At 37.4% G+C, this 21,482-nt stretch overlaps 1 protein-coding gene across 11 annotated transcripts in view; it reads left to right on the forward strand.

The window, feature by feature from the left end:
* The window catches only part of LOC129732573 (cytospin-A-like), a 234,334-nt gene that overhangs the window by 167,182 nt on the left and 45,670 nt on the right, over window positions 1-21,482 (forward strand). The gene's annotated exons all lie outside the window — the stretch shown is intronic.

Here is a 21,482-nt window from a genome sequence, read left to right on the forward strand (position 1 = left end):
TCTAGACCTGGCGTCACGGTGTACAGGGCATGACCAAACAACGTGCTCGAACAACGTGGGTCGATTGCATGCAACCCAAGGCGATACGCAAACAACGATATTGTATTCGCTCCAGTTTGATCAAATGTGTGTTTGCTGCGGAGCGGAAGCAGAAACACCCGTACTCAATAACAGACAGTATCGTTGTTTGGTAAAGCCTTATTAGGTCTCCTGGGTGGGCACCCCACCATTGTCCGGTTATTGTACGAAGAAAATTCACTCTTTGTTGACATTTTTTCATCAGATACCTCACGTGACAACCCCAGGTGCCTTTAGAGTCGAACCAGACACCAAGATATTTGTGTACCAAAACCTGAGAAATCGTTTTACCCATTAATTGTGTTTGAAGCTGAGCAGGTTCATGCTTCCTAGAAAAAACTACTATCTCAGTCTTCTCCGGAGAGAATTCGATACCTAGCTGTAAAGCCCAAGCAGACAAATTGTCCAAGGTATCTTGCAATGGTCCTTGCAAATCGGCAGCTTTGGCTCCTGTAACAGAGATTACACTGTCGTCTGCAAGTTGTCTTATCGTGCATGAATTTGCCAGACATTCGTCGATGTCATTTTCATAAAAGTTGTAAAGAAGGGGGCTTAAACATGAGCCCTGGGGAAGACCCATGTAGCTAATGCGAAAAGTTGCCAAATCGCCTTGCGTAAAATGCATGTGCTTTTCGGACAACAAATTGTGCAAAAAATTGTTCAAAATTGGAGAAAATCCTTGTCGGTGAAGTTTACCCGAAAGAATGTCAATAGAAACGGAATCAAAAGCCCCCTTAATGTCCAAGAACGCAGACGCCATTTGTTCTTTGCGAGCATACGCCAGCTGAATATCTGTTGAAAGCAACGCGAGACAATCATTCGTCCCTTTGGCACGGCGGAAGCCAAATTGAGTATCTGATAGTAGACCATTTGATTCGACCCAATGGTCTAAACGACGGAGTAGCATTTTTTCCATCAATTTCCGGATACAGGATAGCATTGCAATCGGCCTATAAGAGTTGTGATCAGAAGCTGGTTTCCCTGGTTTTTGGATGGCGATCACCTTCACTTGCCTCCAATCCTGCGGTACAATGTTTTGCTCCAGGAACTTATTGAACAAGTTCAACAAGCGCCTCTTGGCATTGCCGGGTAGATTCTTCAACAAGTTAAATTTGATTCTATCTAACCCAGGCGCGTTATTGTTACAGGACAGAAGGGCAACTGAAAATTCTGCCATCGTAAAAGGTGATTCTATCGCGTCGTGGCCCGGAGACGCATCGCGAACAAAGTTTTGCTCAGGAACAGAGTCCGGACATACTTTCCTGGCAAAATCAAATATCCACCGACTTGAAGACTCCTCGCTTTCGTTGACCGTTACGCGATTCCGCATTCTTCGGGCTGTGTTCCAAAGAGTGCTCATCGATGTCTCCCTCGACGTCTCGTTCACGAACCGACGCCAATATCCGCGTTTCTTTGCTTTAGCCAAGCTTTTAAGCTTGGTATCAAGCTCCGAATACCGTAAATAGTCGCCAGGTATACCTCCCTTCTGGTAGGCCAAAAACGCGTCGGATCTTTGCGTGTAGACATCGGAGCACTCTTGGTCCCACCACGGAGTGGGAGGCCGTTCTTTAATCGTTTGGGCTTGCAACGCGGCGTCGAGAATCAAGCCCGCGAGGAGGTTGTATTCTTCAAGTGGTGGATGATGTTGAATCGAATCGACCGCTTTTGAAATCATTTCCTCGTATAACTTCCAATCGACATTCCGTGTGAGGTCATACGGAATGTCAACTGGTCGCATGCAAGTTGACCCGTTATTAGTTGAAATAAGAATAGGCAAATGGTCGCTACCGTGAGGATCGAGGATTACCTTCCATGTGCAATCCAACCGTAGCGACGTCGAACATAAGGATAGATCCAAAGCGCTTGGGCGCGCTGGAGGTTTCGGGATACGTGTCATTTCGCCGTTGTTTAAAATAGTCATGTCGAAGTCATCGCAAAGGTTATAGATCAAAGAGGAGCGGTTATCATTGTAAGGGGAACCCCAAGCCACGCTATGAGAGTTGAAGTCTCCCAAAATCAAACGTGGCGAGGGAAGAAGTTCTATTAAATCAAAGAGCAGCCGTTGCCCAACCTGTGCTCTGGGAGGAATATATATTGAGGCAATACAAAGCTCTTTACCTTGTAATGTCATTTGACATGCGACAACTTCGATGCCTGGAATCGAGGGGAGGTTAATACGATAGAAAGAATAGCACTTTTTAATCCCTAAAAGTACTCCTCCATATGGGGTATCTCGATCAAGGCGAATAATATTAAAATCATGGAAGTTGAGATCAATATTTGAAGTAAGCCAAGTTTCACAAAGGAAAAATGCATCGCATTTGTTTTTATTTATCAAAACTTTAAACGAATCAATTTTTGGTAAAATACTTCTACAATACCACTGTAAGACAGAGATAGAATCCTTCATATACGCAGTTGAATTAGGCATCGAAGGATACAATCGCTGCAAGGAGGGGCCATTGGGCAGTCAACTGCTTCAAAAATGATCTAACTTTTGGGAGGAATGCTGTAAGAAAAATTTTAATTGGATCGGGTACATTGAAATTTTCAAAAATCCAGTCCACAATGTCAGAAAATTTCACTAATCCAGAGTTTGTTTCATCAACTGGATGTGCAAAAGGAACAACTGGGGTTTTAGATGTTCCTGGCAGTGCTGGGAACTCCTTCTGGGACTTTAAATTTGCAAGCCCAGGAGGAGTTTGCTTCGGTTTTTCCGCAGCACTGTTTGGTTTGTTCGTACTTTTCATTACACTTTGGGAAATCTTAGGACCTTTACGGGGAAGTTTAGGAGAAGAAACATTTTTCCTCTTCCTAGACTCCCCAGGATTGGCATAAGATGTTCCCGCTGATGAATCGTCAGAATCGGTTTCATCAGAGGACAACAGATCAAAGAGGTTCGATGTTATGGTAGAAGTGGTCACGGTCTTCTTCAGCATCTCAGCATAAGAACGCTTTGAACGCTCCTTAAGTGACCGCTTGATTTTATCTCTGCGCTGCATGTACACCGGGCATGTGGAGAGCTCATGCTGGTTTTCCCCACAGTGAATACATTTTTCAGCATTAACACTGCAAGAATCTTCCGCATGAGTCTCCCCACACTTGCTACATCGTGCCTTATTGCAGCAGTAGGCGGCTGTGTGGCCTAACTGCTTGCAATTGGTGCAATTCATAACACGGGGTACATACAATCGCACAGGCAGACGAACCCGGTCGATCGAGACGTGGCTAGGGAGTGCAGATCCGGCAAACGTAACGCGAAACGAGTCAGACGGAGTGTAAACTTTTTTACCGCCGACGAGAGACATGGACCGCAATTGCTTACAATCCAAAATCTTCGCCTGTGTTTCGGTATTTTTGAAGCAACCGGTTGCGCTTTTTAGGATACACTCGACAGACAGACTCGAATCGGTTATGACACCGTCGATCTCCACGTCTCGTGCGGGTATGTAAACGCGATACTCGCGTGTGAAGAGCTCAGAGCAAGCGATAGCATTGGCCTGTGCCAGATCACTGACCACGACACGGAGCTTGTTAGGTCGGACCTTGGAAATTTCGGTCACGGCCTTGTACCCCTTCGTCAGGTCTTTGGAAATTTGCAATATGTTTAATCGCTTTGAATTCACTCCTGCCTTTGGACGAAAATAAACAGTATAGCTGCCCTGTTGAGATCCGTCCGGGTAAAGCCTGGGGCGAGGGGGGACTGGAGAATGAACAGGGGAGGGGGAACAGAAGGGTCAGGGTCAGGGGGGTTCGGGGATGGTGGCACGGGAGGCGAGGGATCTATATCCATCGCGCTAAATGTAGCGCACTAGCGCCGACAAGAACACGTACCTATTTACTTCTTCCTTCCAGCAGTGGTTGTCCGATCGTTCGAAGCTGCACCCAAAGCAGCCAGCAGCACCAGTACAGCAGCACCAATACAGCCACCAGCAGTGAGCCAGGTGTGAGATCACTCGGCACAGCGACACGACTCGACTGTCAAATGATGGCCTTGAATTAGAAAGACCTATTCACTGTGCACAGATCAAAACTGCAGCTGGTATTTTGCACCAATACAGCCAAAGTTGCGAGCCGGGTACAGAACGTAGCGGCACAACTCACAATCTAGTTGGCCTTTAGCGCGAATAATACACTCTTTTGTTTGGCTATTCGTACACACGGACCGGATTGTAATAGAACGACCACTTTGCACGTCCGTTTCTGTCGAGTGTTCGACGCGGAATGATTCAAACTTATTATTTATTGAATAGATTTGCACGAGCACTTCAATTTGCAGAAAAAATACACCATGATAATATTTCCTGAATTTATTTATCACTCTAAATAACAAATTTTTGGTAGACAACACCTAAACTGTACCGAACGTTCAAACATAACATTCAAACACATATGAACATACATTGACACATACAAATAACATGAAATAATTATGTTTAAAATATATGACGCGATTTTTTTTTTGATTGTGGTATAATCGAAACTTCACTTGGAATTGATTACATAAAGACTCAATAAAATTATATATAGACTTGATTATATATCATTCGATAAAATATCATTTTGGATTTGATTATTTATAGTAGGATTTTTTTCTATTTCAAATACGACTTTCTTTTCACAACTTTTGAACCACGTGTTCAACCATAATAATTCATCATTCAACCTTAGCCCGTTCATCTGATATCAGTATTGTTCAAATCGGTTGTGTAGTTTCTGAGATAATGAAGTTTCGTGATTTTCAAATTTTGATACATTACAGATGAAATAACAGTCTGATTACAATAAAATACAATAGGGTGTTATGAGGTTTGTCAGTGATTGCTATACCTTTTTAGGAAAAAGGCAAAAATATTAACTTTTCCCCTCTTGAAGAGACTTGTTTGTGTTATTGATGGAAGAGTGCTTTAATACTGAATAACTGGTAAAAAATGACCGTCTCAATCTTGAAAAACTATGAATAAGGCGTTGACACAAATTACGTCACGCTTAAAGTTGGGGAGGGGGTTAAGTTTTCGTTGCCTTTCGTTACATATGGGGAGAGAAGGAGAGGGTGGCAGTTGAAACAGTCACGTAACTGTGATATTTTCTAAAAATAGAAAAAAGAAAATAGGGAGTCATATTGAACGTTACTTATCGTTACATGGGAGAGGGAGTTTAATATATGGATTTTAGCGTTACGTAATTTGTGTACGACGGCTAACTATAAGCGAAAGTGTGTCATGAGTGGTCAAACTATTTGAATTTTTTATGCTTACCTATCAAAAAATTGTATTGAAAATCATTTCGAATATACTCAACAAACTAGTATACTTCAAAAAAGTTTCAGCTATTGTAAATGTACCTGGAAAATATAATATTTGTTAAAAAAATTTAATGTTATTAAATAATAAATAAACATTATCTATTCGTTTTTTTTCTGTGAAAATGATGTTACCGAAAATTTTATGTAGAGTTTGCGCAAAGACTGTAGATCAATTTTCTTGAATCTTTAATTTTGTTGTATTTTTTTTTCATACATTATTGCACATATATTTGCCGAATAAAATCATAAATCAATTCTTTTATGAAAATCAGAGAGAGTAATATTACACTCTCTGAAAATTCTTGAAGTTTGTTGTTTATTTTGGTGTGCATTTACTTCACTATACTATTACTTTATTTTTCATTTGTTCTAAAAAATATGAGCTGCCGACCCATTATCTACTTAATATTAAAATACGATAAGATTAGCTTAGCTTAGTTCTGATGGGTCCAAGCCATTTAAGATGCACAATGAATCAACTGAAAGTACGAGCAGGAGTGGTGATTCCTCTTCACTATGCATCATTCAATGACTCGATTTTTTATAGACCAAAAACGGCACCGGCTACGTTTTTACAGTCAGGTGGGAATATTGTCAGTTTCGTGCAACATCGGCACAACTCAAAAAAAATTCATTTTGAGATTTTAAAGTCAAACGATGCCAAATACGGCTAAACTTTTTCTGACAAAATCTCGTTTCAAAATTCACCATAAATCCAGGGTTATAAGTAGTTGTGTAGGTACTTCAAATTAAAAACATCCTTCTTATCCTTCTAATAGATGGTAGAAAAGAGATTTGAACTCATAGACTCAAATAGGTAGGACACTTTAAACACTAATGGTCATACATGTTTCTCTCGAAACTAGGAATTTCAAGTTGTGCCAGTGCCAATTCATCCAAACCGTTCACGTTCACACATCTTCTCCGTCGGCAAAGCTCAAAGCCCTCTGACAACCACAAACGGTAGCGGCGAAACATGGCAATCACATCGCAATGTCACTCATATCTAAAAACAAACGCATAAAAAATTTATGAAAATCAATAGATCATTGCACACAAAAACAACCTCACCCTCTTTGAAAGCTCACGGAGGTTTGTTTACTAGGCTCTCTCCTTAATTCATCACCCAGTGAGTCTGTGTGTTGGAAGCGAAAAAAAACACCAAAGCAAAGCCTTGGTGCTATGTTCCGAATTGGAAATGAACCTTTTGTTTATTATACACAGACTTCGCAGCAAACTTTCTCGTGTACAGGACAATTACGGGGCTAGCACTACGATCCTACTGACACTAACAGTGTCTTTCAAATTGAGACTCGAATCTACGACGACTGGTTTGTTATGCCAGCATCGTACCTCGAGACCAACTGGAAGGAAAAAAACCACCACGAACATAAAAAAAAAACGAAATTAATTGAAAAACCATGTATGTGAACGACCTTTTTACCACCGGACAGTCCACACTTAGGGAGCATTCGTATATCACATAACGCGCTCAGGGGAGGTGGGGTATTCAGAAAAGTATTACACTGCGTGAGGCCACTATGTACAACTGTGTTACGTGGGTATTGAAAACTGCCATATTCCTCGTTACGTAGCATGCGAATGTTCCCTTAACCCTCTAGTGCCCAAATTAATTTTTAAACGGACTTCGGAAAAATCACTTTGAAACTTTATAAACATTTTTAACTATTGATTGAAGCTTTTTAGATGTTAAACTGAAGGCCGTCTAAAGGCGGCACTGGACACTAGAGGGTTAATATTAAAATACGACAAATTCATTCGATTCGAGATATTTCACAATTTCCGCATGTGTGTAGGGTAAAAAACGGCTAAGCAGTGACGCCTACTTTAATCATTCGAAAAAACGAACCTCAAACTCTCGAATTTTGATCAATATCGACAGTTTCAAAGACGAAAAGAAAAAATTTAAAAAGCTGTCCTACGAACATATAAAATACCGTTAAACACAAAAAAAACCTAAATTAATCCACCTAGCGGTCAGACTCAGCCTTTCTCATTCAAACTTATTATTTGTAAAAATAGATTTACATGAATGCTTAAATCCAATAGAAGTATTTATATTCACTCATTGGGTTCTGAAATATTGATGTTGTAATTGAAGTATAAAATATGAAATTTGACGTAATGTTAGTGCTTAAGAAATAGCGAAATTAAAGAAATTGCTCTTAATTTCGAACAATTTAATCACGAGCGATACCGGGAACGCTGAGCCCATATATATTGATCAAAGCAGGTATAGTGTTGAATAGTCTTTGAATTTCTTTTCTTTCCAAAAATTTTGAACAGCATATAAAATAGTTATGAAGTATGTTATTTGAAGGTTTGAGATTTTTTTGTAAGATTTGAACCACTGCGACCATTATTTTGATCTTTTGTGGTATAAGCTTGAGATATGACTCGTTTGTATGACACTAGTTAAGTTCAAATGAGTCGTGTAATACTTGAGATAATAGACTTTCGTTGTTTTAACAATTTAATACATAACGGTTGCTTAAGTTTGATTACAATCAAATTAATAGGGAACGTATAGGGCAGCCAAACTTTGAAACCACGTGTTCAATCATAATTCATCAGTTAACCCTTAACTAGCCCGTTCATCTGATATCAATATTATTCTAAGATAATGAAGTTTCGTGATTTTCACATTACAGACGAAGTTACGGTCCGATTACAGCAAAATTCAATAGGGTGTTATGAAGCAACTAGACCTTTCATTTGACACTAATTTTGTGGAAATCGGTTCAACCATCTCTGAGAAAAGTGAGTGAGATTAAATAGTCTCCAGAACACGTCTCTTTCCATAACTTCTGAACCACACGTTCAATATTCATAAAATTCAAAAGTTAAGGGTTTTTTAGGTAGCCCGTTCATTTGAAACCAATTTTGTTCAAATCGGTTGGGTAGTTTCTGAGATATTGATGTTTCATAATTTTTACATTTTGATACATAACTTCTAAACTATAAATCAGATTACAATAAAATTCAATAGAGTCTTATAGGGCAACTAGACCTTTCATTTTCACAATTAATTTCATTGAAATCACGACATTCGGCCCTTTTGATACACGACATTCGGCCCTTTTGAGCACTTTTATACCTTTGGTTTTTGCAGTGATTGCTATACCTTTCTAGGAGAAAGGCAAAAAGTGAAATGATAGAAATGTATTTTTATTTCAACTTCAATCCTGAGCAAGGCCGCAAACATTGAAATAGTACAATATCAAATTGAAATGTTAGCGAGGGCCTAGCGTGGTTGGTAACGTTTCCGCCAACCACGCTCGACGCCTGGGTTCGAATCCCACCGCCGACATAGGTGTCGATGGGTGTGAGGTGGCGTGATCCACTCACAACCAACCCAACTGGTCTAGATTCAATCCTAGCCGACACCGGGAGATTTTCTGAGGCGAAAAATCTCTGGGATCACGCCTTCTATCGCATGAGGAAGTAAAGCCGTTGGCGCCGGTCCGTTAATCAACGGGTCGTGAGTTAGAGTCCTGGGTGGAGTCGCCTCTCCGGGCGTCGGTGATTGGCACAACAACAGAATAAAAAAAAAATTAAATGATGTTGAGGTCACATATTTTGATTGTAGCTATAGTTTTAAACAGTCTGCGCGTTACGTTTCTTTCTATAACTTATAAACCACATGTTTAAATATTATGTTTAAGAGTTTAAGGGCCCATTAATTTGAATTCAACTATGTTCATAGCTTCTGAGATATAAGAGTGATTTTTACATTCTGACGCAGCGCCAAAACTAAAAGTTTGATTACAATTCGAAATCCAATAGCAACCTAAGCGGCAAATAGACCCTTCATTTGACACCAAGATAGAAAGAATCGGCCAGGCCATCTCTGAGAAAAGTGAGTGCGAAAAAAAGGGGCACATACACACGTACACACGTACACACCCACACACAAACATATACATCTATACATGCATACATGCAGAAAATGCTCGATTCGTTGAACTGAGTCGAGTAGTATATGACATTCGGCCATTTGGATCACTTTTCTACCTTTTAATTAGCCAGTGATCGTTGGGAGAAAGTCAATATGTTTACTTTCATTATGTGATTTAACATTTTTATGAACAACGGACACAGTTACAATCCGATTGCAATGAAATTCAATAGCAACCTATGGGGCAACTAGACCTTTCATTTGACACTAATTTTGTGAAAATCGGTTCAGCCATCTCAGAGAAAAATGAGTGAGTTTAAACAACCTCAGGATAACTTTTCTTTACATAACTTTTGAACAATATGTTCAATCATAACGAAATTCAAAAGTTAAGGGTACTGGGGACAGCCCAATCATTTGAAACCAGTTTTATTGAAATCGGTTGTGTGGTTTCTGAGATATTGATGTTTCGTGATTTTTACATTTTGATACATAACCTCTAAACTAAAAATCCGATTACAATGAAATTCAATAGCAACCTATGGCGCAACTAGACCTTTCATTTGCAATTAAATTTATGAAAATCGCTCCAGCCATCTCTGAGAAAAGTGAGTGAGAAAAAAAAGTTGCACATACACACACACATACACACATACACACATACATACATACGTACAGAAAATGCTCAGTTCGGCGAAAGGGGTCGAGTGGTATATGACATTCGGCCATTGGGACCACTTTTATACCTTTGGTTTTTCCAGTGATTGCTATACCTTTCTAGGAGAAAGGCAAAACTTTAAAAAAATATCAATTGGAAAAATCAACCAAAATAATGTCCTGCAAAATAGATGCAAAATGAGTTTGCTCAATCAGTTTTACAATCTCAAAATAAGTGCTTACAGAGAGAAGGTAGTAAACAAATTAATATACTTATGTTTGTATTTCACCTTTCACACATTTCGGATAATTCGTCTCAATACACATAAGGCTCCTTAAGCTGCTTAAAATAGGTTCCCTTTCCTGTATGTGTTTGTACGTGCGAGTATGCGTGGTAGTGGCTACATGGCGTAAAATGCCTGGTGAAACGTCGAGATCTGGCGTGATCTGAATTTTTTTAAATAGACTCACTGGGACTTCGTCGTTTTTTCAACTCAGGGAGAAAATTTCTGAAAATATAATATTTATTCTTCATATAACACTACAGATATGTGAGGGCCTTTAGGTCGGTAATGTTGAGTGGGAAAAAATACTATGTAAAATGTCAAGACATTCTCTACAAAATCTTTCAAAAAACAACTCTGTGCAAAAAAAAGTATGAGGGTATGCACATGAGTGCACAAACGCAAGTTTAACGTGGGACTATGAATGGTATGATGAATTTATTTAGTGGTTCGTTGTTTGTTATTTATGTTAATGAGGAACTCGAGAAACGAAAAACACTTGAAAAATCTGCGGACAATGCAAGCCAAGAAATTTTCACAGTACGAAGATTTTTTACGTACAGCCGATACAAAAACTTCAGCAGAAAGACACGCACACTACATAGTACGAAGCATTTTACTTAATCGGTTGACGTAAAATCCTGTTACTTGAGAAATGGATAGGTTTAATGCTCCAGAAAGAACCGTTCCATGAACGAATAAACAAATCTGTTCGATAGTATGCGCTCTCAAGCAACCAATATATATCTCATATCGCTACCACCCGCATTTTGCTGCTCCATTCGATGGTGTGCACTTTTATAAGCGACAATATTTGCCGCTACCTACTCTCTGTTGCTCCAGGAAGAACCGTCCGCTTTAAAAGTCAATAAAAGAAGGAGCAGTTCGGTTCGATGGTGTGCGCTTTAATAAGCGACCAACGTTTGAGACGTTGCGAACCAGAGTGGTCTAATGACCATTTTTTTCGAAAATGAGTTTTTTGCATATTCCGCATCTTCACAAAAAAAAACTGTACTTGGGAGATCAAAAATATTTCAAAAAATTAAACTTTAAAGGTGATTTATACTATGTTGAAATTGCGTCCGAATCAGAATGGCCATTCTGTTTCGGAACAGAGTGGTCTATGTACATAAATCGGTGTAATACTATCATGTAACACGTAACATGCAGCATATTACATGTGATAAGTAACATGTCGTTTGTTCTGTACATGTCACACGTAATATGTAACATGTTACACGTAATGTAACACGAAAAATGTAACATGTAAAATATTATGTGATGACATTTTGTGTTACATGTAATGTTACACGTGACATCTTACATGTGACATGCTATATGTAACATATAACCTGTGACACTAGCCATTTTATACGAGTTACCGTCTTTTTCTTTGTCTTTTACCAGGTTTGTGTACATAGACCACTCTGTTCCGCAACGATTCGAGGATTCCAGTGAATATATATATATATGAAGTCAGAGTGGTCTATGTACATTGGTGAGATAAAATCACCGATTTCGCAAAGAAACTGTTGATTTTATGTATCCCAATGTTAAACCACTTCATAACCTTTATATTAGAACATTTTGTTTGAAAGAATCCGTTGAACAGAATTTTATTCAGAGATGTTTCGAAAATTGCTTCTCCTGAACAATTTGCTCGATGGCACATAGACCACTCTGGTTCGCAACGGCTCATTTGCCACCACCCGCTTTCTGTTGCCCCAGGAAGAACCGTCTGCTTTGCCGGTCGATAAATGAATGAGGAATTCGGCTCGATGGCGTTTTTATAAACAATCTACATTTGCTACCACCCGGTTTTTTACTGCTCCAGAAAGAACCGTCCGCTTAACCTTTCGAATACAGAATGGGCGAATTAAATTAAGAACACTCTCATCTAGCAGCTGGCAGCAAAGTATATGTTTATTAGGGATGGCCGAACGGCTCATGAGCCGCTCATATGAACCGGTTCTTAGAAAAGAGCGAAAGGACGAACGGCTCACGAAAAAGAGACACGGTTCTTTGAGCGCACCAGAACTGATGGGTTCGCGCGAACCCGAAGTTTGCCGAGAAAACACGAACTGTCAACGCTCGTGTATCATTGTGAACCATGAGCCGTTCATACGAGTCGGTTCAGAACGGTGAGTGAGCGGTTCAGAGCCGCGAGAGAGCCGTTTCGCCCACTCCTAATGTTTATTGAATCAACGCTTGGAATCGTTTCATCTACCTTTTTGATATCTGTGCTAGGAAAATGCGCCAATCGTTTGGAACGTGTATGAGAAAATTCGACCTTGAAACTTTTTCGTAATTTTCTCCATGTTATAAAAAATGCTGATGATCATTTTATAAAAACCTTGTATGTTTTAGCTATCCAACGACATTTAATTATTGAATTCGGTACAGTTCTGTGCAGACTTCCTGTGCACGTGCTTTTTTCTCAAGCGACGAGAGAAATCTTTCTCTCGCTCGTAGAATTTCCATGTACGTGCGACGAGACGAGACAACCCTAGTAACAATATTGGTTTTATCAAAGTTTTATAGCGCTTAATACAGCTAAAACAGCGCTATAAAACTTTGATAAAACCAGTTTTGTTACTTGGGAACGTCACATGCGATTTGCAGGTTGCTCTTTCGCTTCTCTCTCGGTTCGGATTGCGATGCGCAAGCGATGTTTCGTCACACTACGAATTGAGCGAGACGCCTGTACTGTACATACATGATACAGCTCGTGCGCCAGAGCTCGTGAGACTTTCTCGTGTACCAGGCTCAAAGTAATACTTATTTTGTGCTGTTCTGTTCAGGAAAAGTCAATTTTATTCGATTTAAATGGAACTTTGCACTCGTGTTTGACTTGGCAAACTGTGTATTTTTTTAAACTTTTTGGGCCAGAGTGAATTATTAATGAACACTTGATCTTGGTTAGCAAAAAATAAAGTTAAATAGTAAATTTTTTTCAAAGAAACCCACAGTGGTCTAAACTCGAAAAACCGTGATCGTTTTAGATTCGACTGTGAAATATTGATTGTATGTACCCAGTGTCTTCAGCAAGTTTATTCCATATAACAAGGCCTTTCTTTTGGCGTTTTCGGTTTTTTGATCAATCCCCCTAGTAGTTAGATAAAAAAACTATTTTTTCTAATTTTCAAAATACCACATTGCTTTCTTCAGCAAAGTTGAAGGAAAATATATAAGAAAAAGAATTGTTGAACACTGTAATCTTCTAACTGTACGTCTGATATGACGAAGCAGAGTTTTACGAGGAACACTCCTCAAAATTAATTTTTCGGCCATAACTTTTTCTGTAATCGTCGAAACAATTCAAAATGTTCTAAGATTTTGTTCATTCTGCTAAACCTTGCATTTTTGTTGAATATATTGGTTTGCTATTTTTATTTGTTGTAAAGATATTTCTAGTTTTTTTGCTGAAAATAACCATATTTTGAGTCCATATTTCTGCGAAGGTTGCAGATAGTAGCAAACCAGACTGTATGCATTTGAAAGTTTGTCAAAAGAAATGTATTACTCATAAGAGTTCAACTGTTTCTAGTTGTATCCAACCGAGTACTGAATGAAAGGAAAACACCCCTCAAAATTAGTTTTTTGTCCATAACTTTTTCTGTAATGTTCCGACGATTCTAAGATGTCTAAACCTTATACCTTATCTAAGATGCTAAACCTTATAAACAAATGCTTCGACAACAAAAGCTAGTCGAACTTTTTGATTGAAAATGTTTAATAAAACCTCTTAAAATCATAAACTTTATTTTTTTCTTGGAAAATTACATCTGGTTTTCTTCCGTTTTTAAATCATTTTTAATAAATACTTCAAATAGTTAAATATTAGGGATAAAATTTTGAGTCATGAATAAAAAAGTCCCTGCTGTGCTTAAATATGCTCTGAAGCACCATTTCAAATTTAACTTTTTTCTTCAAAATGCAATATTTTACACTCACTTTAATTGGTCTACAAAGTATTTTGCTTAAATTAATCCGAAAGTATTTTTAAATCATGTGAACGGGAAAGGGTTACAAAATCGGATTTCTTAGTTCTTTTTTTCTCAAAATAAGTTATTTAGATAGACATTTTAGTCCAAAAAGTGCGATGCCCGCCTCCACCCAAAATCATGAGAGCATGAATGTTTTGCAAAATGTTTAATTTGATTTTTTTTTATAAAAGTTTACCTTCAATAAAAATATTTACATTTTATTCCACCATCCTGAAATTTAAACCAGAAATTTTGTTATAACTTCGGATTTCTTCGAAAAGAAAATGAGAAAAAAATTAACTCTTAATTTCTGTTCGTCAATTAAGATAAGGTGTTTGTTTATAATTTATTTTGACCAAAAAAGGGTTTTATTGCGGTGTATTTTTTTTTTGTAAGCATTATTAGTTCCCTGCAATTCATTCTCAGACAGTTTATTTCATACAACTGAAGGATTCTGAGCTACAATGCTTTGAATCGAACATATACCAAAATACTTATGTTCTTTTAAAAAATTCTCGTGAGTCTGAAAAAATTGCCCGCCCGCGAAAAATATTCAGTTTGTTAAGTCAGGTACGTGTGCTGAGATTCAGCCAAATCAAAAATGGTAGATATTCGATGATGATAGGACATTCGGCATGATAACACTCAGGACTCAAATTGACGCAGACTATCTTTCTAGGATTAACACTCCGCATTTGACGAATCGAACGTTGAAATGGTTGAAATTCATTCATAAATTCCATGTTGCACATTATAAAACATATATTTACTAGATAATATAACACCGTAGCATTGAATTGCATTTTCGTCTCCGGTATCGAAAGCATCATGTATCAGCGACATGATTCGAACAACGCGTCTCCCACAGTTACTCAAAGATTTGTGTCTTCGATACAGTATGAGCCCTCAGACCCTTCTGGAGGTGCATTAGTTGGAAAATTTCATAAAACAATATTACTAAGATTATTACAAAAGTTCACATCGTTGCACAAATTAATATTCCCCTAACAGCAAAAAAAGATCAGATTACTATAAATACGAGTATATATAGTCGCACTAGAGTTAATGTGGCTTTAGAATCATATATCTGATTTGCAACACCTTTACCCCCAACATGTATTGAAAAATATAAAATTGATTATATTGGTTTAGTGGTTCTGTTATTTTTAACTCCCGAAAGGCTTGTACTCGAATTAAAAATCACATCTAATCTTTTAAGTACAAAACTGAATATGATTTTCTTTGGAATGGTTTCTATTATATAATAGTCAATGACATCTTAAATGACGACAGAAACTCACAGCATCTCCACGTTAAGCAACATAACACTCTGCATCTAATATATTTGTTTCAGTTAAAAATACCATGCATTTTTATACCGTTCGCAAAGAAAATAATAATATATAAATATGGTAACAAAACGTTCTTCATTATTGTTAACAAAAGTCGGATTAATCAACATATGAATTGATAAACAAATGAATTAGTTTACACACCATTCATTATTCAAACGGTGCTCTGACGCAAGCTCCTATAACACCGTAAATAATAAATCACATAAAATCTCCTGCCTTCATCCCTCTGGGCAAAATCAATTTCTTCCTTGCGCCATCAGCGCAAAGCAATACGTGAAACTAGCTCGCGAGACGAGCTCACGAGAATTCGCGCGCAAGCTGTCTCGTGTGCGCAACGCCCATGCACCGCGCTCGTTACGTTGAGAGACGAGATATCTTCGTGTACGTCGCAAAAGAAATTCCATGCGACGAGACATGGCTCGTACGTATTGCAAGTTCTCTCGCTCGCATGTGGCGCACAGCACAAAACGACTGAATGAGAAACGAGACTTGTAGCGCAAAGCGCATTGTCTCTTTTTTGTACGAGCGAGATTTCAGGAAGTCTGGTTCTGTGAGAGCTATAGCTATAGTGAAGAAAGACGTAGTCCCAGGCCAAAAAATAACTCAACCGGACATAAGATTAGGTCGCGCAAAATATTGAATGCTTTTATGTAATTTGCAAAATTATACAGGAAAGGTACATGGAATATGATAATTTGAAAAATGTTGTCGATTCCTAGTCTTGTACATGAAACTATGTCCAAATGCTCAGAGGAATAACTGGAACTCATCCACAGATGAACAGTAAAAACAATGTATTTGTAATGTAAATCCTAGCCTACGCCTTCGCATTCGTTTTTCGCTGTTCTATCCTACATTGATTTTACAGTGCATCGTTTGAACAATTCGCTCCAATAGTTTGAACATGCAACAAAAATCTATTTTTTTTTGTTTCAATGACAATTTTTAAATCTATCAAAATCAAGTTAAGATTGGACCGAAATAATTCCTTCACCACGAGAGCGGGTATGAATGGTATAAGTTAAATAAAATTTTAAGTGTAAAATGCGTTCTCTTCACCGCTAGATGTCATTTTCATTTTTTTCATTTTTGGGTGCAGAAGGGGGCCGCAGGGCCAAGTCTCCAGTGCTTAAACACTTTCCATGCTGTACCAGAGAAGAGATTAAGATTTGGCATCGCAGCATAGTAACCCGAGAGGTCAAATAAATTCTGCGTTGGAATGCCGGATAGTAAGACAAGCTTGAAAATAGGGGATAGTCGAAGGGAACAGTGATAGTAGTTGCAGAAAGGTGCATGAAAAGAAAAAATAGAATATATGTATCTGTGGTTGATGTTAATAAATTTCGTTCATTTGTAATATATGGTAGCTATGTAATATTTGTCACGTATGCCGGTTTCCGTCCAGGGTCTCTCAAGGCAGCCCCTCTCAACCGCACATATATTTAAAAAAAAATTATTATTTAAAACTCTTGTCAGATAACACATTTGATAAATAGTAATAATAACAATGATAACCTTATTTGCTTGTTCACATACCTGCTGTGCTTCAATCTTTCACTTACCCTGTTTTATGTTTGTGACCTTTGATCATTTTTTCATCGACCTTTGTTTAATTGTATTCCTCAGGGTAATTGCTTCGTTTGTTCTCATTCTTGAGTTTTCTCGCATTTGAAAAAAAAGGAAAAAGGAAATTGGATTAATTATTTTATTTGAACAATGAAAATAATATATATTTAACTATTGGTTGAGAGTTGGCTTTGTGAAAGTTGGCAACGTAATCTTTTGATTATTTTACCAAATTCCTTTACTGAGCCCTCTCGGCACCTCAGTAGAAAGCATGTCTTAGTTGTCACAATAGTCAATTAAAATTGCTTAACCCGTAAAAGACGATATCAATCAATCTGACCTTTTATCAAAGTGTTAAATGACTCAAACATTCCACCCAATCATTGTCCTTAACATCCAACTTCGTCTTATTACGGCCGTTACAATGAAAGAATCTAATGAGCTTTATAGACTTTTAAAATCATTTTACAATTGTCATGCAATGTCATTAGGTTAAGTTTTATTGCTTCCTTATTTTGATTACAACCGAAAAGCCCATCAAAGTCTTTTCAAAGAACGTTTGAGGTGTTTTGCAACTATCATTTGGCCTTATTATACTGGATATATCTTGTATAATACATAAACGAAAAGAGTATGTTATTTCGCGAATTTAAACCAGATATTACTAATTGCAAAACCGTCAAGCCCCTCAACCTAGAAGAGGGACGTTCTCTCCACCGCTAGATGTCGATACTTACAATAAAGAGATTTGGTCGCGTTTTTAATTCTTTTGTTGCATATCTGTTCTGTGAAGTAGTGAAAGAGCATCGCAATATTTATAAAAGTCCGAGAAAGTTTGATTTAGTTTAGTACAGTAGATTGTGATTGTGTGTTGGGTTTTGTTTGAAAATTTCCAAACTTTCTGCGACATCTAATTTCCAAGGGGATGTTACGGATCGAACTATCAAAAACCCAGCTACTTTTCTTAACAGAGATCAAGGTAATCACTTCTCATGGCTTTTCAAATGTCTACTTAAAATTCCCCGACAAGGCATGGATCACCAGGCCGCACGATCCTCTACCTAACTCAAGTTGTTTACATTCTCTGACTTAAAATTTTTTTCAATTCCTTCACCTATTTAGCTATAAAAATTTAAAAGGTTCGCTATTTCCTCAGCAGTCCATCTAAGCACTGAAGAACGCTCTATGTCAACGTTGAAATGCGCATTTGCAAGTGATAAGTGAAAAGTGAAAAGTGATAGAATTAAAAAGTGAAGTGAAATAAAAGTGTAGTGTAGAATATTGTAACTGTTTCCTTCTGTTATAAACATTTACAATTTAAGATATATAAGATATTCAGATCGGGGTGAACATTTGTCTCGTCGTCCTACTCATCTTCACTTGTGCTTTCATACTGTTTTAAGTACTGTCTACAGTCTTTATATTTACAGTCTGGTTGATAGAACATCGCGCGATCTGGCAACAGGATGATATGATCAAAATAGTTGGAAGTGTTGGAATTTTTGTTCAAATTATTGTAACGTGGAAACTTGTCTTATGTAAACTGTTGCTTTGTAATATAACCGGAAATCAAACAGCTAATAACAATCCTCAAATATAATTTCAACTATGTTTTGTAGACTCGTTTGCCGTCTTTTATTTTTTCATCCCTCCAGATCAGATTATGATATAGTCTCTGTATTAATATTGAAATAGTTGAAATTATTTTGATAACTTTTGGTACATCGCGGTCTCAATACTTGCCCCAAGTTTGAACTTTGCTGGACTGTCATGTTTTGGCTCCGGTTAGATTGGCTCCGATACCGGAGTCCGCCAGACTGTTAATATAGGGACTGTAGTACCGTCGTGCGGAGCTTCTTTCGACACTTTTTCCCAGTTTTTCAACTTTGTGTAATTTTGTAATTTTTATTATAGTAAATAAAACTCATTGATACTATGAGTTATATGTATGTAACAGTCATGAAGTATTTCAGATGAATTGGTTGAGATATGAAAAGAAAATCATATAGCATTTAAAAAGATGTTTGTTCGTTCATTTTGGGGCTACTTTAGACAGTTTAAAAAATCGATAGAACTTTATAAAGTCATTCCATGCTACTTCGAACATCGATCCTGATCGACCGTTTCCAAACTCGCTGAAACTTTTCCCAGTTGTTCCTTTTGGTAATAAGGTCATTTTTATTTTTATTTTATATTAAACCTTCCAATAGCAGAGTTCCCCGGTGAGTTACGCATATTCAATTTCAACAGTGCCAGTGTAAAAATGTTCGATTATGGTACAAAAACAGCGCGCTGGATTGGTTTCATGCTCTTAGTGATAAATTTTCAATGTGTTAGAAAGCTAGAAAATGCACTCAAAAAAAGTTCAGAGTGAAAATGTCAAAATACTCAAACGTTCATAACTTTTTTGTTTTCCATTTTCCCATCACCAAATTTTGACAGATAGTAGTGCATATTATCAACTTCAATGTGTAAAAAATTAGATTTTTAAAAAAGGTACTTTTTGAGATATTTAATGTTTTGTGACAATTCTGGAAATTTGGCACAGAAAAAAACATTTCTACAGTGTATATATTTTTTCTAGAACCGCAATGATATTACGTACAACTTTGCTGAAGACACCATTTCAATCAAACAAACCGTTTTTCTGATGTAGACATTTAGGCACTTTTGAGGCAGCAGTCGCGAGTCTACATGAAGAACTGATATCATGAAATGACCTTTTTATCAAAAAGGAACAACTGTGAAAAGTTTCAGCGAAATCGGAAATGACATGCCGAAAAATACTTTTTTACCTATTTTTCATGGAATGCCTCTGTACAAAAATATATTTTTTTAACTGAATTCGTGTAGGGAACACGTTCTAAGCAGCTTTAGGAACCGCCTGTGTATTGAGACGAAATACTCGAAATGTGTTTTCAGAATTTCAGATTGTGAAACAAAGTTAGCGAACTTTAACAATAATCAATAAAAGTTACCAATCGGGGAACACTATTCCAATCACCCCGAACTATCTGTTCGCAGGCGTTTTTTTTCAGCACCCGAAGTAGCTCCTGAATGGCTGCAATATAGGTCGATTTGTTTCGATTATTGTTTGTGCACAGATTTCTTTGTGATTAACGGTATTTCTTATATTCGTAAGACAGCTAGACAATCAAAGTTTTTGTTTCCATCATTGAAATTGTCGATATTGATCAAAATTCAGGAGTTTGAACCCTGTTTTCTTCGACTGGTTGAAATAGGCGCCACTGCTTAAGCCGTTCCCTACCCTATACTCCTTTTTAAAAGTTAAAACATAAGGAGCTATTTCAGGCCAATTCTTTGGTTTTCTTTGATGCGAATCGAAGAGCTTGTTGTAGATGATCTGCCGGCTGCATTTGGGCTATTTGTAATGTCCGCGACGGACATGCCTCCGGTTTTAACATCGTTGAGACATTCCCTTGGATGGGTGCCCGAAACTATTTTACTATCCCTGGAACTTTTCGAAAGATGGCCCTTGAATGTATACCTGAAATTATAGTATATTTCCGTTAATTATTGGCTTTTCGGTAGATATGTACCATAATCTTGTAAGATAGCTAACAAAGAATTGGCTGCCTTCCAATATTTTTTTCCAAAAATAACAACCTTTTATCCAAAACTAATAGAACGGATAGCCAAATGTGAAAAAGAAATAGTTTTTTGATTAAGTTATCGACTTAATGGTCGACAATGGTCAGCGAAAACAACGATTTAAGAACAAAAGTTTCAGTAACTATAATTTACTACCGCACGGATTTAAATAGTTTGTTTGTTAATTTGCGTCAATCATAGTAGACTACATCTTAAAAACTATTGCTAAAATCACAAATAATGTTATGTCATTCTAGTGTTCAAATTTTTTCTAAGAGCATTTCGCGACATCGTTAAATCAATAACTTCACAATATTTATTGAAAAGACTTATCATACATGGCATATTCTGTTCTATAAGAATTTAATACAAAAATTTTTCGCGTTTTTAATGAGCGTGTAGGAGCATAAAAGTTTTGTTTTCCTAGCAAATTTTCCGAACAGTATTCTAAAATAGATCTAACATATGTAACAAAAAAAGTTTTTATAGTGTACGGGTCTACGAAATGATAACTGAACCCTTTTATAAGACTTAGCATACTGTTGGCTCTATTGATGATCGTATTGAAGTGATAAATGAATGTTAACTTAGAAACCATAACATCCATCACATGGGAAACCTGTTGATCTAAAATTGTTGTTATTGTTGTGGCTATCAGCCAGATGGTAAGGACACGCTACAGCTGAAGATGTCCAAGGAGTCGTCATGTTGAACGGGCGC

This window comes from Wyeomyia smithii, chromosome 3 (assembly GCF_029784165.1).
Source record: "Wyeomyia smithii strain HCP4-BCI-WySm-NY-G18 chromosome 3, ASM2978416v1, whole genome shotgun sequence".
Classification (NCBI taxonomy): domain Eukaryota; kingdom Metazoa; phylum Arthropoda; class Insecta; order Diptera; family Culicidae; genus Wyeomyia; species Wyeomyia smithii.